The following is a 13,060-nucleotide window of genomic DNA, read 5'->3' on the forward strand; positions in this document are numbered from 1 at the left end:
GACAAGCTACTGGAAAAGAGCACAGGAGACTGCTGCATATAAGAAGGGTAAAAGAACAGACCTGCAAAATTACAGACCAATATCGCTAATACCGGTTTTGTGCAGAATTCTTGAATATATTCTCAGTTCGAATAGAACAAATTTCCTTGAGAGGGAAAATCTTCAGTCCACAAATCAACACCGTTTCAGAAAGCGAGAAACTCAGCTTGCCCTTGTTTCACGCGAGACTATCCGAGCGTATATGAAGAGCGACAGGTGGATTAGATGTTCCTAAATTTCCGTAAAGTGTCTGACGAGGTGCCACAATGCCGACAGTTAGCGAAGATACTAGTATACGGAGTAGGTTACCCGGTATTTGAGGGGCTCGAAGACTTCTTAAGTAACAGAATCCGACGGCGAGTGATCATCAGAGAGATCGTCAAGAGTGCCCCAGGGAAGTGTGACACGACGGCAGTTGTTGGAAAGTTCGATAATACGAATGCTATTTTCTATGTTCATAAAAGACCTGACAGACAATGTAAGCAGTAGTCTGAGGTTGTTCACTAATGATGCTATGGGAAGGTGCCATTATTGACTGAGTTTAGGAGGATAACAGATGACTTACACAAAATTATAGTTGGTGTGATGAAAGGAAATTAGCTGTAAATGTAGAAAAAGGTAAGTTAAAGCAGATGAATAGGAGAAACAAACCAATAAGGTCCGAGTACAGCATTATGAGTATGCAGGTTGACGCAGTTTCATCATTTATTTATATTAGTTTAAAGTTGGAACGGCAATATGAAATGAAATTAGCATGTAAGAATTGTAGCAAGGAAGCCGAATGGTCGACTTCGGTTTATCGGGAGAAATTTAGGAACGTGTGGTTCGTCTGTAAAGCAGACCACATATGGGACACTAGCGCGAACCACTGTTTAATACTGTTCGAGTGTTGGGATGCGCACCACGTCGGATTAAAGGAAGACATCGAAGCAATTCAGAACTTGGTTACTAAATTTGTTACCAGTAGGTTCGGACAATACGTCAGTATTACGGAGATCTTTCGGGAACTCAAATGGAACGCACTGGAGTGAAGGCGACGTTCTTTTCGACGAGCGCTATAGAGAATATTTAGAGAATCGGCATTTGAGGCTTGCTACAGAAAGATTCTATAGCCGCCGCAGAATATTTCGCGTAAGGATTATGAAGAGACGTTTAGAGAACTTAGGGCTCGTACACAGGCATACACAGAGTCGTTTTTCCCTCAGTGGAACAGGAATGGAAGTCCTAGCAGTATAGGGTAGTAGGGGTACATGGTACTCTCCGCTACACACCATACCATGGTTTGTGGAGTATGCGTGTGGATTTAGATGTATATCTAAATGTAAGTAGAAAAAATTCGCCAGTTCAACGCTTTTAATGCTGCTATGTACTCACCTGCGAACGAAAGAGAGACTCTTAGTTTCAAGCGCCAATCTCAGCTCTCCGGACGAAGTGGTAGTCAGTCTGTCAGCAGGGCACACTGTCGGATTTTCAACGTTGTAGATGATGTTTGGCTGGCACTACTTGGTCATACGACCCTTCAACGTTGTCGTGGTAGTGAAGTGATATCTATGTGCCAGTCGGTTGTGTGGAATTGGAAAAGTACATTGGTTCCATGACCATTCGTGTCTTAATGGGAGAACAGGGATGCAGTTCTTGGGCCAAAATGTGGAACCCAAGAAACACAACGTATTACCGTGCCTAATATGGTGTACGTAACCCGTTGTCATTGAAAAATGCTTCCGCCCGTCTCTGAATGTATTAATCCAGGCCCTCTATGTGTTCCACGGGAGTCGTATACTATCCATCCACGAGAATAGCGGCAATTTCTGGAACAAAAGTGGAGGTGAAAAGTGATCCCACACACACTTCTCTCCAAAATCCGAGAGTTTCAATAACATTGAGATCTACTGACTGTTGTGGCAAGTGAAAAGGCGATAGTTCACCCTCGAGGTCACAATACCAGACCTGGACGAATCAGAATCATCAAACAGTCCTTGGCAGCAATGCAACCTTTCAGAGAAACCACCTGGTCCATGGAATACCATGATATGGAACACCATGTGATTACCGAATGCCGGCCGGTGTGGCCAAGCGGTTAAAGGCGCTTCAGTCTGGACCCGCGCGACCGCTACGGTCGCAGGTTCGAATCCTGCCTCGGGCATGGATGTGTGTGATGTCCGTAGGTTAGTTAGGTTTAAGTAGCTCTAAGTTCTAGGGGACTGATGACCTCAGATGTTAAGTCCCATAGTGCTCAGAGCCATTTGAGCCATTTGATTACCGAATCCCAGCTATATTTCACTCTTGGGACATTGACTCATCCTACGAAATGACATTCTTCCATAGTTTCTCAGTTCAGGTTTTATAGCTTCGGAACAACGTTCCACTGTTGACGACGTTCGCATCTCCAATGAGTGGTTGTGGAATTCTAGTTCGCCCTGCCATTCTCAGCTTGTGTAGCTCTTCGTTTTGTTTTGGAGTTGGCAATGTTCAGCAGTGCGGCATTCAGTGACTTCTGCAGCTGTCGTCCTCTTACGTTTCGTCACACACCTCTTCAGTGATTGTCTGTGCACTTTCCCTGTAAGCGGTATCAATGTTTGATATGGTGCTTCTCGAAACACCTAAAGCTCAGCTGGGATGGTTACGGAAGCACCCATCATACGGTTACCAACAATTTGCCAACATTCGGATGCACTTAGCTCCGACGTAATGCATTCACTAAACATAACATAGCTCTTGACGTGACTGACACTTTGGACGTGCTGAGGACACTGCACAGGCACCATCCGTGGTCTTATACAGTGGCTCAACCTGCCCGCCTGGCTGTCATCTGTCTTTATGTTGGAGCACGCTTTTCTCACGGTGTTTTCCAAATTTTCTCTCAGCGCTACGGGATTTAACATCTGAGGTCATCAGGCCCCTAGAACTTACAACTACTTAAACCTAACTAACCTAAGGACATCACACACATCACGCCCGAGGCAGGATTCGAACCTGCGACCGTAGCGGTCGCGCGGTTTCAAACTGTAGCGTCTAGAACCACTCGGCCACTCCGGCAGGCAAAAACGTGTCATGAATGGACGAAATAACACAGAAAGTGGAGAATAGGTGCACGGAGGCATGATGCGTAGTCCACCAAGTTGCGATTATTTCTCTTCTCGAATGAGGCGTTCAGTTCACCAGCAGCCAAATGAGAAGTTTAATCGGCAGTTTGTAGAGGGTATTGTTCGGGTCGAGGCGTTTTGCGTACCATTATTTCAAAATTCTCGGTGACTATATGTTGCCTGAGTACGCTATGGACAATCCTATATTTACAGAAACTAAACTGAGCTCCGCCCGAACTGGTCATGAAGGCCCACCGGTACCAAACGGCCGCCGAATCATCCCTAACCCACAGGCGTCAGTGGGTGCAGATATGGAGGGTCATGTAGTCGACACACCGCTCTCCCGTCAGATTCCCTTACTGGAGCCGCTACTTCTCAACCAACTAACTCCTCAGTTTGCCTCACAATGGCTGAGTGCACCCCACTTGCCAACAGAGTTCGGTACACCGGATCGTCACCGATTTTATGGAGCTACAGGAGAAATTTTTGTTTATTTCCTTTTTCTGTTAACACTAATAGCGGATTTAATTCGCTGCCTATGAAACGTGTTATTTCTAAAGACAAGTAAGAATTGGAGTGTTAGAACTTCGGAGACATTTGTGGCAAGACAGTATACTTTCCATGTGAGTTTATAAGTGATATACATATATCATTTTATTTGGAAAATAGCAAATTTTATAATGAGATAAAAATCCTAAAATGTGAAAAAAATTATTCCATTCTAACTCCCCTTAAGGAAAGATTTCAAATTACTCTTAATGTTTGTTGGGAGTCACCAACTGCCCTCATTATGAAACACTTAATGAATACAATTCTGGTATTTTGCGATCCATTTTAAGGAAACGTTAGTTTTTCACTCATCTCAGTGTCATACCTCCGGAAATTCGTGTCGTACAATTACAAAATGTTGCATATAAGTTCAGTGATATACGAGGGCGTGCTGAAAGGTAACGACTCCGAATTTTTAATTCTGTTTCCAGTATCGGTTGAAGTGTGAAACTCATTACTCCGTCGACTTTCCTGCTTCGTTGAGAAAAAATGTAACCGTCTGCCGCTAGACGGCTCCGAATCGTAGCGTGTAATATGCTATGTGTAATCTAACTACGTGGGTGCGTGAGTAACGACGATCTGTAATCGCATTTCTAAACGCAGAAAACGAACCTCAAAATGAAATCTATAGAAGAATGAAAGCAGTGCACAGTGATGATTGTACCGACTTCAGTAATGGGTGACGTTGACTAGTTCGTGCTCGTAATAAAGGAAACGATGGTAGTAACTTTGTAAGTAGGCTGTTTAGGTTTTTATATTGGTAACGCCACGTAGCGCTCTGTATGAAAATCACTGGCTGTGCTGTGTGCAGTCTGTGGCTGGTTTGCATTGTTGTTGGCTATTGTAGTGTTGGGCAGTTGGCTGCTAACAGCGCGTAGCGTTGCGCAGTTGGAGAGAGAGCAGCCAGCAGTAGTGGATGTGGGGAAAGAGATGGTGGAATTTTGAGAGCGGACGATCTGGACGTGTGTCCATCAGAGACAGTAAATTTGTAATATTGGATATCATGAACTGATATACATATATTATGACTTTTGAATACTATTAAGGTAAATACATTGTTTGTTCTCTATCAAAATCTTTCATTTGCTAACTATGCCTATCAGTAGTTAATGCCTTCAGTAGTTTGAATCTTTTATATAGCTGGCAGTAGTGGCGCTCTCTGTATTGCAGTAGCTTGACTAACGAAGATTTTTGTGAGGTGTGAAACGTATAGGTTAATGTTAGTCAGGGCCATTCTTTTGTAGGGATTATTGAAAGTCAGATTCCGTAGCGCTAAAAGTATTATGTGTCAGTTTAAGCACAATCATGTATAATTTTTATAAGGGGACATATCATATGTCGACCCTTAGCCGAGGATATCTCACTGGAATCTTCAGATTTTTTCTTGTACTTTGTGTAATTAGTGTAGCTTTTGTTTATTGCTAGCGCGTAATTGTAGAGAGAATCTCCTTTGTAGTTGCAGTCTTTCATTGTTGGACAGTAAAACAGTTGTGGCATGAAGGTAGATTTGCACCAGGTATTTCGCAGCTGCACTAGCAATTATCGAGATATTATTTTCAATGCTATGTTAATGTGTTTTCTTATTTTGCTCTTAAAATTGTGCTTTTCTGTGTTGTCGTGTGAAATATAGTGACAATAATGGCGTGTGAAAAACGTAATACTAGGCTCCAAAGTAAACTGAGAAATGACAGTGAAGACGAAAACAGTGTGTTAGCGCCGCCGAGTAGTGAATTAACTAATGTTCAAATTAGTAATTTGGTTATCGTGCATAGGGAAATGGAGCGGGCTGCAAATAATGGTGTAGACAGTGAAACAATTAGTGAACAGGGAAGCATTATCGATTGATCGGTCGGCAACAGCTCGCCTCAGGAATACGAAATGACAGGACACAATCTTGCAAATACTGTAGATTCAGGTTTAGCGTCCTCACCGTTTTCTCAAATAAGTCAACACACATTTTCTGCTTTTCAAAATGCGAATATTGCCCGTTAAAATACACTGCCGAATAGCACTGAGGTACATGTTTCAGACACCTGTGCATTGTTATTACAGTTAATGCAACAAATGGGACAAAGGCTACAAAAGGTAGACACAATGGAATAAAATCATCAAAAGTTAGACACAATGGAACAAAATCATCAAAAGTTAGACACCACGCTTGAACAAACCGGTGAATATTTAAATGCTGAGTTACATAAAATCGAATCGAAATGTCAAAAAGTCTGTAATGACGTAAAAACACAAATTTCTGAGCATTTCCCACCTATTTTTTCGCAGCATGAAAATACATTACAGAATCGCGAAGCAGCCATAAAAGAACTGCAAACTACTGTTCATGAAAATCACGACACCTTGCAAGCTAAAATTTACTCAGTTGCATCTACCGATTCGGTTACACAACTTGCAAAAACTCAGGAAAACTTAAAGGACACAGTAGATACGATTTCAACACAAATGGACACTCTGAAACTTGGTTCAGAAAAACACACTGAGGTAATAAATTCACTATTAGATAAAGTAGCCGAACTTTCGGATCAGTTCACTAACTTATCTACAAAGGTAGATGGTGATCTGAAGGACACAAGACCTGTAGCCTTCACTAACACAGAAGTGTATGAACAAATTAGAAAATTCAAACAAAATCAATATCAAATCAATACACAGTACAAAAGAGAAATCCGGGAAGTACAAGATCAGTTGGCACAAGTAATACAAGAATTACATATTTCAGAGGACACTCGCGCTCCAATACGGGAAGAGGGACATAGAAATACGGAACAGCCACAAAATAATAACACAGGTCACTTCGGAATTTATGAAAGAAATTGGCAAGGCGCATTGAATTTTGAGATGGAACCGCCGAAACGAAGTAACAATGCCCAATATGCGACTCACCGACACGATGATTTTGACTACAAGCTGTTCATTGTTACACGTAAATGCAAAGCATTTAAGAATTCTGGCAACGACATTCATCCACAAGCGTGGCTTCATCAATTCTCTCATTGTTTTCCTCCCAACTGGTCATTAGAGCACATATTAGAATTTATGTGTGGCTACTTAGAGAATGAACCAGCTGTAAGAATGCGATCACTCATTCACGATTGCCCCAGTGAAGGAGAATTTTACCACGCCTTCCTCTCAACATATTGGTCTCAAGCCACACAAGACCGGGTAAAACATAGCATCACAATGATGAAACATTTCGAACAATCTGAATTTTCCAGTCTTGTGAAATATTATTAAGACATGTTGCACAAGAATCAGTACCTGTCAAACCCTTACAGCCCCTCAGAACTCATCCGCATTTGCTTAATCAAATTGCCTGAACAATTACGACATACTATTTTGGCAGGACGTTGCAAAGACGACATTGAAGCTTTTCAGGGACTCTTACAAGAATTGGAAATTGACACTGACAATCGCGGAACGTGAAAACAGGAGCACAGCAATTACAGGTCACATCCGTCACAATTCCGCGATGACAGAAATAATAAATGGACACGAAAAGGCTATTCTTACAAAGTAAATCGTGACCAAAACAGACACCACCCGTATGACAACCGTTGGCAGAGTAGTAATAATTACAGGGAAAGTTCACCTCTATGCGGTAATGACTATCACAGAGACAGTCAGAGAAACAGACAATATGGGAACCAAAATAATTATTATCAAGCGAAACCGAATAACTTCACAGGCAACAGTCCAGCGCGCAGTTACGATTCAGGGAGAAATTCTCCACCACGTGACCAACAAGAAAGAAACTATGGAATCTACCGACTTGACGACAGACGATATGATCGTAACGACAAACCTGAATTGTATCAGAAGTGGCGGGATTCAAACAGGGCAGGGCCCTCTCGACAAAGTGAATTTTTAAAAGTTAGGTCTCCAAATCCCAATAACGACGCGCGCCAACAAAGAGACAATAGGCAATGACTCATACCGCTGGCAGCCACAAAACGTACTTTTGAAACTGACGACGCAGCTGCCGTAGCTAGTAATTACGTAAAAATGGAAGACATTAGGGACATCATACTCCAGCAACACGACGTAAAACATAACAACATTGCATATCCGGTGATTCACATTACAGTAAATGACGTAAAATTTACGGCAGTACTTGACTCTGGCAGTCCCATTTCAGTAATTAGTGAAACAACCTTTAGCAAATGCAACAAATCGAACGATTGCCCCACACTTGCGTTATGTAAGATTAAATTACAAGGTGCAATCGTTGGAAAAAGTGTAGATGTACGCCAACAAACCAACTTAGAATTCTTTTGTCAAAGGCACAGCTTCTCTATGAACTTTCTTATTGTTCCATTATTGTCGATGGAAATTATACTGAGAGTAGACTTTTTGAATGAATACAAAGCAATCTTAAACTTTCATGATGCTGAAATAAGTTTAGAGAAAGAAGGTATGTCAATAGCTTTGATATTTGAAGATTGGCTCTCAAACCATGACGAGGAAATTAATCGGCTTTACCTTCTGTTAGAGAACAGTTCGGAATTTTCTACGGAACTAGACACTAAAAATCACTCTGCAAGTACTGACAGGGATGATATGGACGGCATATTTGATACTAAAGAGTTAATTCAGAATAAAATTCAAACAACTGAGAATTGTAATGACACAGATAGGCAGGACCTTTTTGAGATTTTACAAGCACATTCCACAGTTTTTACTCACAAAACAGGAACAATCAAGGTATTTCAATACCAATTTCGTGTTCGTGAGCATACTAAATTTTGTGTTAGACCATACTTAATTCCACCACATTATAGGGACCGTGTTAGAACAGAAATACAATCTATGCTGGACGAGGGCATTATTGAGACTGCAGTAAGATCATACAACAATCCATTACATGTTGTTGAGAAGAAAAATGGATCGATCAGGCTTGTCTTAGATTCGAGACAAATCAATACTATCATCATTCCTGAAACAGACAGGCTGCAAACGACGGAAGAACTTAGTCAAAAATTTAATGGTGTAAAAGTGTTGTCTTCTATTGATCTCAGCTCCAGCTTTTATCAGATCGAACTTCATCCGGAATGTAAAAAATACACAGCTTTTCTTTGTTTCGGCGTTTGTTAACAATTTCGGAAACCTCCTTTTGGTTTGAACATTTTTTCGGCAGCGGTCATTCGCTGGCTAAATTCCATATTACCTGATTTCTTAAAACGTCACATCACCTTATATGTGGATGATATTCTAATAGCAGAAGCCTCATGGGAACAACATAATGGCATCCTCAACAGTTTGTTACGTATTTTTGCAGAATCTCGAATTACAATTAACTTGGAAAAGTCGGAATTCGGTAGGTCAAAGGTGAGTTTTTTGGGATATGTTATTTCTTCTGAAGCCATTCAGCCGGATCCTGAAAAGTTAGAAGCAATCAGAGCCATTCCAGTTCCATCCACCAAAAGCAAGTCCGCAGTTTTGTAGGTCTCGTAAATTTTTACCGTCGTTTTCTGAATATGCAAATTCTTGTTACACCAAAACTTTGTTCTCTCACTGGAAAAAATACTATTTTGAACTGGGACGAACAAGCACAGTTTGAATTCAATTCTTTGAAAGAATCGCTACTTAACGCGCCAATACTAGCTCATCCAGATCTGTCACAAGATTTCTGTCTTAGCACGGATTCTTCTGAAGTCGGTCTTGGTGCCCATTTATTTCAAGAAGCCATAGAAAATGACACTACTGACCATTGCTTTTGCTAGACGAGTGCTAACAAAATCTGAAAAAAATTATTCTGTTACTGAATTAGAAGCTTTAGCTATCGTTTGGGCATTTAACAAATTCCGTTGGTTTCTTTCTGGCAAGCACGTGAAAGTATACAGTGATCATCGTGCATTATACTTTCTTATGTCTTCAAAATTAAATCATGACAGGTTAAAACGTTGGGCATTGTGTTTGCAAGTATTCCACTTCACAGTAGTCTACATTCCCGGCAAGGAGAACATTATTTCGGACGCACTGTCACAGGCACTGGCTGGGCCTGAGAAAAGTAACACAGAAGGCAACCTTGAGAAAAATTTCAGTGTTCTTTACGTTCAGAAAGTCGCCTTTGAAAACTTCATCATCACATCTTTAAAGGACATTGCTCATGAACAAGATAAAGATCCGATTTGGAAAGACATCAAAAGTAAATGGCATGAAAAGATGCACACACAGATTCGGCATTATTATCTGGTTAGAAACAACATTCTCTTAAAACGCTGCACTGTTGATGACAAGCTATAGGCACTTTGCTTTCCAGAAGATTTTGTTAATAAGCTCATTTGGTACATTCATTTCAGCTACGCACATTTTGGTCCACGAAAATGTTATCATATTCTTCAAACGACTTGTTATTTTAACAATATGGAAAAGAGAATTCGAAGAGTCTTGTCTATTTGTAAACTTTGTCAAAAGGCGAAACCATCTACTATCTTACATCGTGCTCCGTTGTTTCCTATCATTCCTTCTAAATTAAAAGAATTTGCTGCTGTTGATCTCTTGGGACCCCTTGTCAGAACATCGAATGGATTTTCGTACGTTCTAGTCGCTGTTGAACTTTTCAAAATTTGTTTCTTTCAGTCCGTTACGTAAAGCCACTGGACGGTCTGTATCCAACGCCTTTGTTAAAAATTTCTTACCTCAAATTGGACACGTTAGTAAAGTCATTTCAGATAACAGAGCGCAATTCTGAACTGGTATTTGGTCTCGCATGCTTCGGAATAATAAAATCAAACCTGTTTTTATTTCATTGTAGTCACCACATTGTATCTCGTCTGAACGGATTATAAAAGAAATCAATTAGCTTTGCAGACTTTATTATCACAGAAAGCGTCACCATTGGGACAGATATTTACACTTATTTCAAAACGTGCTGAATGAAATGCCTCATGACTCCACTGCTTTACCACCTATTCTTGTACTGAAGAATGAAGAACCACCGAAGAGAATCAGAGAGCTTGTACCTTTTCCGAGTACACGCAAACTTCGACACTAAGACATAATTGATTTGGCTATTAAAAATATAAATTCTGCAGCTGACAAAACGAGAAAACTACACGGTAAAGCAAATGCAAAGAAATTATATATTGGCCAGAAAGTTCTCATTAAAGCTCATTAATTGTCACATAAGAAGAAACACTTGAGTCACAAATTCAATTCTGATTTACAATGGACCCTACAGAATCCAACGTATACCACATGATAATTGCGTTGAAGTTGAAACTCTGCGTATTAGGAAGAGTAAAGGTTTACGTCACATTTCACATGTAAAACCGTTTATTGAAAGATAATCTGCTTTTTAACTTTGTCTTTGCCATAAAACTTTTCACTTCACGTTTCTAGTACTCTTTGTCACACTTATAAACTGTTAACATGCAACTATTTTTTAAAATAAACTATCCAGTCTGGAACCTAGCAAACATCTTTAGACAGTAATTACGAATGCATTGTTATAGTGAACAGACGACACAGTGTTATAGTGTGTTTACATTCTTGCTTGTTAGTTGCACGGTTATGTAACGACTATAAGGCTTACATACTTAGAACATATACAGGTACTGCTAATGAGATTTTAATGCAACATTTTGGTTTACTTGAAAATACTTTCTTTATTTGAAGTACTTTCTGTGGGATTAAAGATGACTTAGTATTTGGTTTCTTTGACAGCTACACGATTGTATCACGACGCTACTAATATGTGACACAATTTACATTGTTACCTTTCTGCTGCATCTCTTTTATATCTGCACAGTTTTTCTGAATTCTTCTGGAAAGTAAAACATGTTTTAGTAGTAACTTTTGTGGTATAGCTACAATGAGGCGGCCTTTTTCGTAACACAACAATACAGAACAGTATAGTACTTTCTTGATCACAGTACTGTACGTAATAACTATGATATCTATACGCATAGCATTTCACTTTTGTTTATTACGGGGTAAGTATATTGACTTCTACAAAACTTTGCTTACGGACGACGATAATTACTACACTTAGCTCATTTTTACCGTTAAGTAGTGACAGAGATTATCTTACAACAAGACGCACAGTTTAGCGCAGCAGTACACGTATTTGAGTAATTAATTTTGTACTTAAAACATTTTTAAAGATTTTTTAATTACAAAGAAAGTTTTCCGTGATACATTTCATTCTATTGCTGTAATCTGTAACACCTGATGGTATGATTACATTAATCCTCAGGGGGGTACACTCTTACTTTGTGTACCATGTTTGTGACAGGCACAAGGAGCCCCAGCTAATATGGTATTTGCTTATACAACTTCACACATCGGTACCATATTTCTCCAACACAGAATTACACAGCTACCTGATTATTTAACAGAGAAACAAAAATTTTTTTACTACGTCAGTGACAGATGTTTGCGCAATTACACAGTTGGATAATTTCACACTTATGAAATTGTATTTTGTATGTACTTTGTGAACTCTTCATATAATTTCAGAACCATTGTGATACTGTGAGAGCTTTGAATGATGTATTTGGTCTGAGATCATGATTTTTAAAGTACGTTTGAGGTAGATGACACTATTGAAATGAGCAGAGAATATTTTTCAGTGTTTGAAATTATTGCAGAAAGCTACGACGTTTTTGAGATTTGGCTGAGGTTTTATATGTTATTATTACGATGACAATGTGTATTATGCTGTTGATGTATGTTTATGAACAATAAGCTGATGCTATATGAGGAATGTTATTACGCTTTTTATATGTATATGAATAATGAATAGAAGTTAGGGACTCTGGTTTGAGAAAGAGGATGTTGGAAACCAAGAATCGTACTTTGAGAGTTATGAAATGTGTGTAAATGCGTGAATGTATCACAATGCAGACGAAAATTTTTTGGACACTGTTATATTTATAGGATTTTGTTTCTACATATTTCTACTGTCATTTCTCGACTTGTGAAATTTCATTTGTATTAAACTGTCACTGTAGCGGAAACTTCTGTAGTAAATTTCGGTAAGAAAGCTAACTGACCTCGATGTAATGCGTCTTTGACGCCCAGCTGTGCATCGCCTGGAGAAAAAGCCACTAGGTGGAGAAAAAAATATGCCATTAACCTTGATATTGACAGTTCTTTGTAGAAAACATCGCAAATACGACACGCTAAAACTTGAAAACATGATTACACTGTAGAGTTCTTAATTTATGATATTTACTGAAGTCAAATGATGAGAAACATTTCACGTATATTGTCTTGCTAGTTGAAAGATTGTTTACTGCATTATGAAATGACATATGGCTAGTGAATGGGGACGTTACACACCTTGCTTTGCCTATTTTGTTTAATATCTAGTTTCTAGCTGCACTGCACTGCAGCATTGGTTAAAATAAAATTTTATAGATGTACTAAAATAA

This window comes from Schistocerca nitens, chromosome 6, assembly GCF_023898315.1.
Source record: "Schistocerca nitens isolate TAMUIC-IGC-003100 chromosome 6, iqSchNite1.1, whole genome shotgun sequence".
In the NCBI taxonomy this organism is placed as follows: Eukaryota; Metazoa; Arthropoda; class Insecta; order Orthoptera; family Acrididae; genus Schistocerca; species Schistocerca nitens.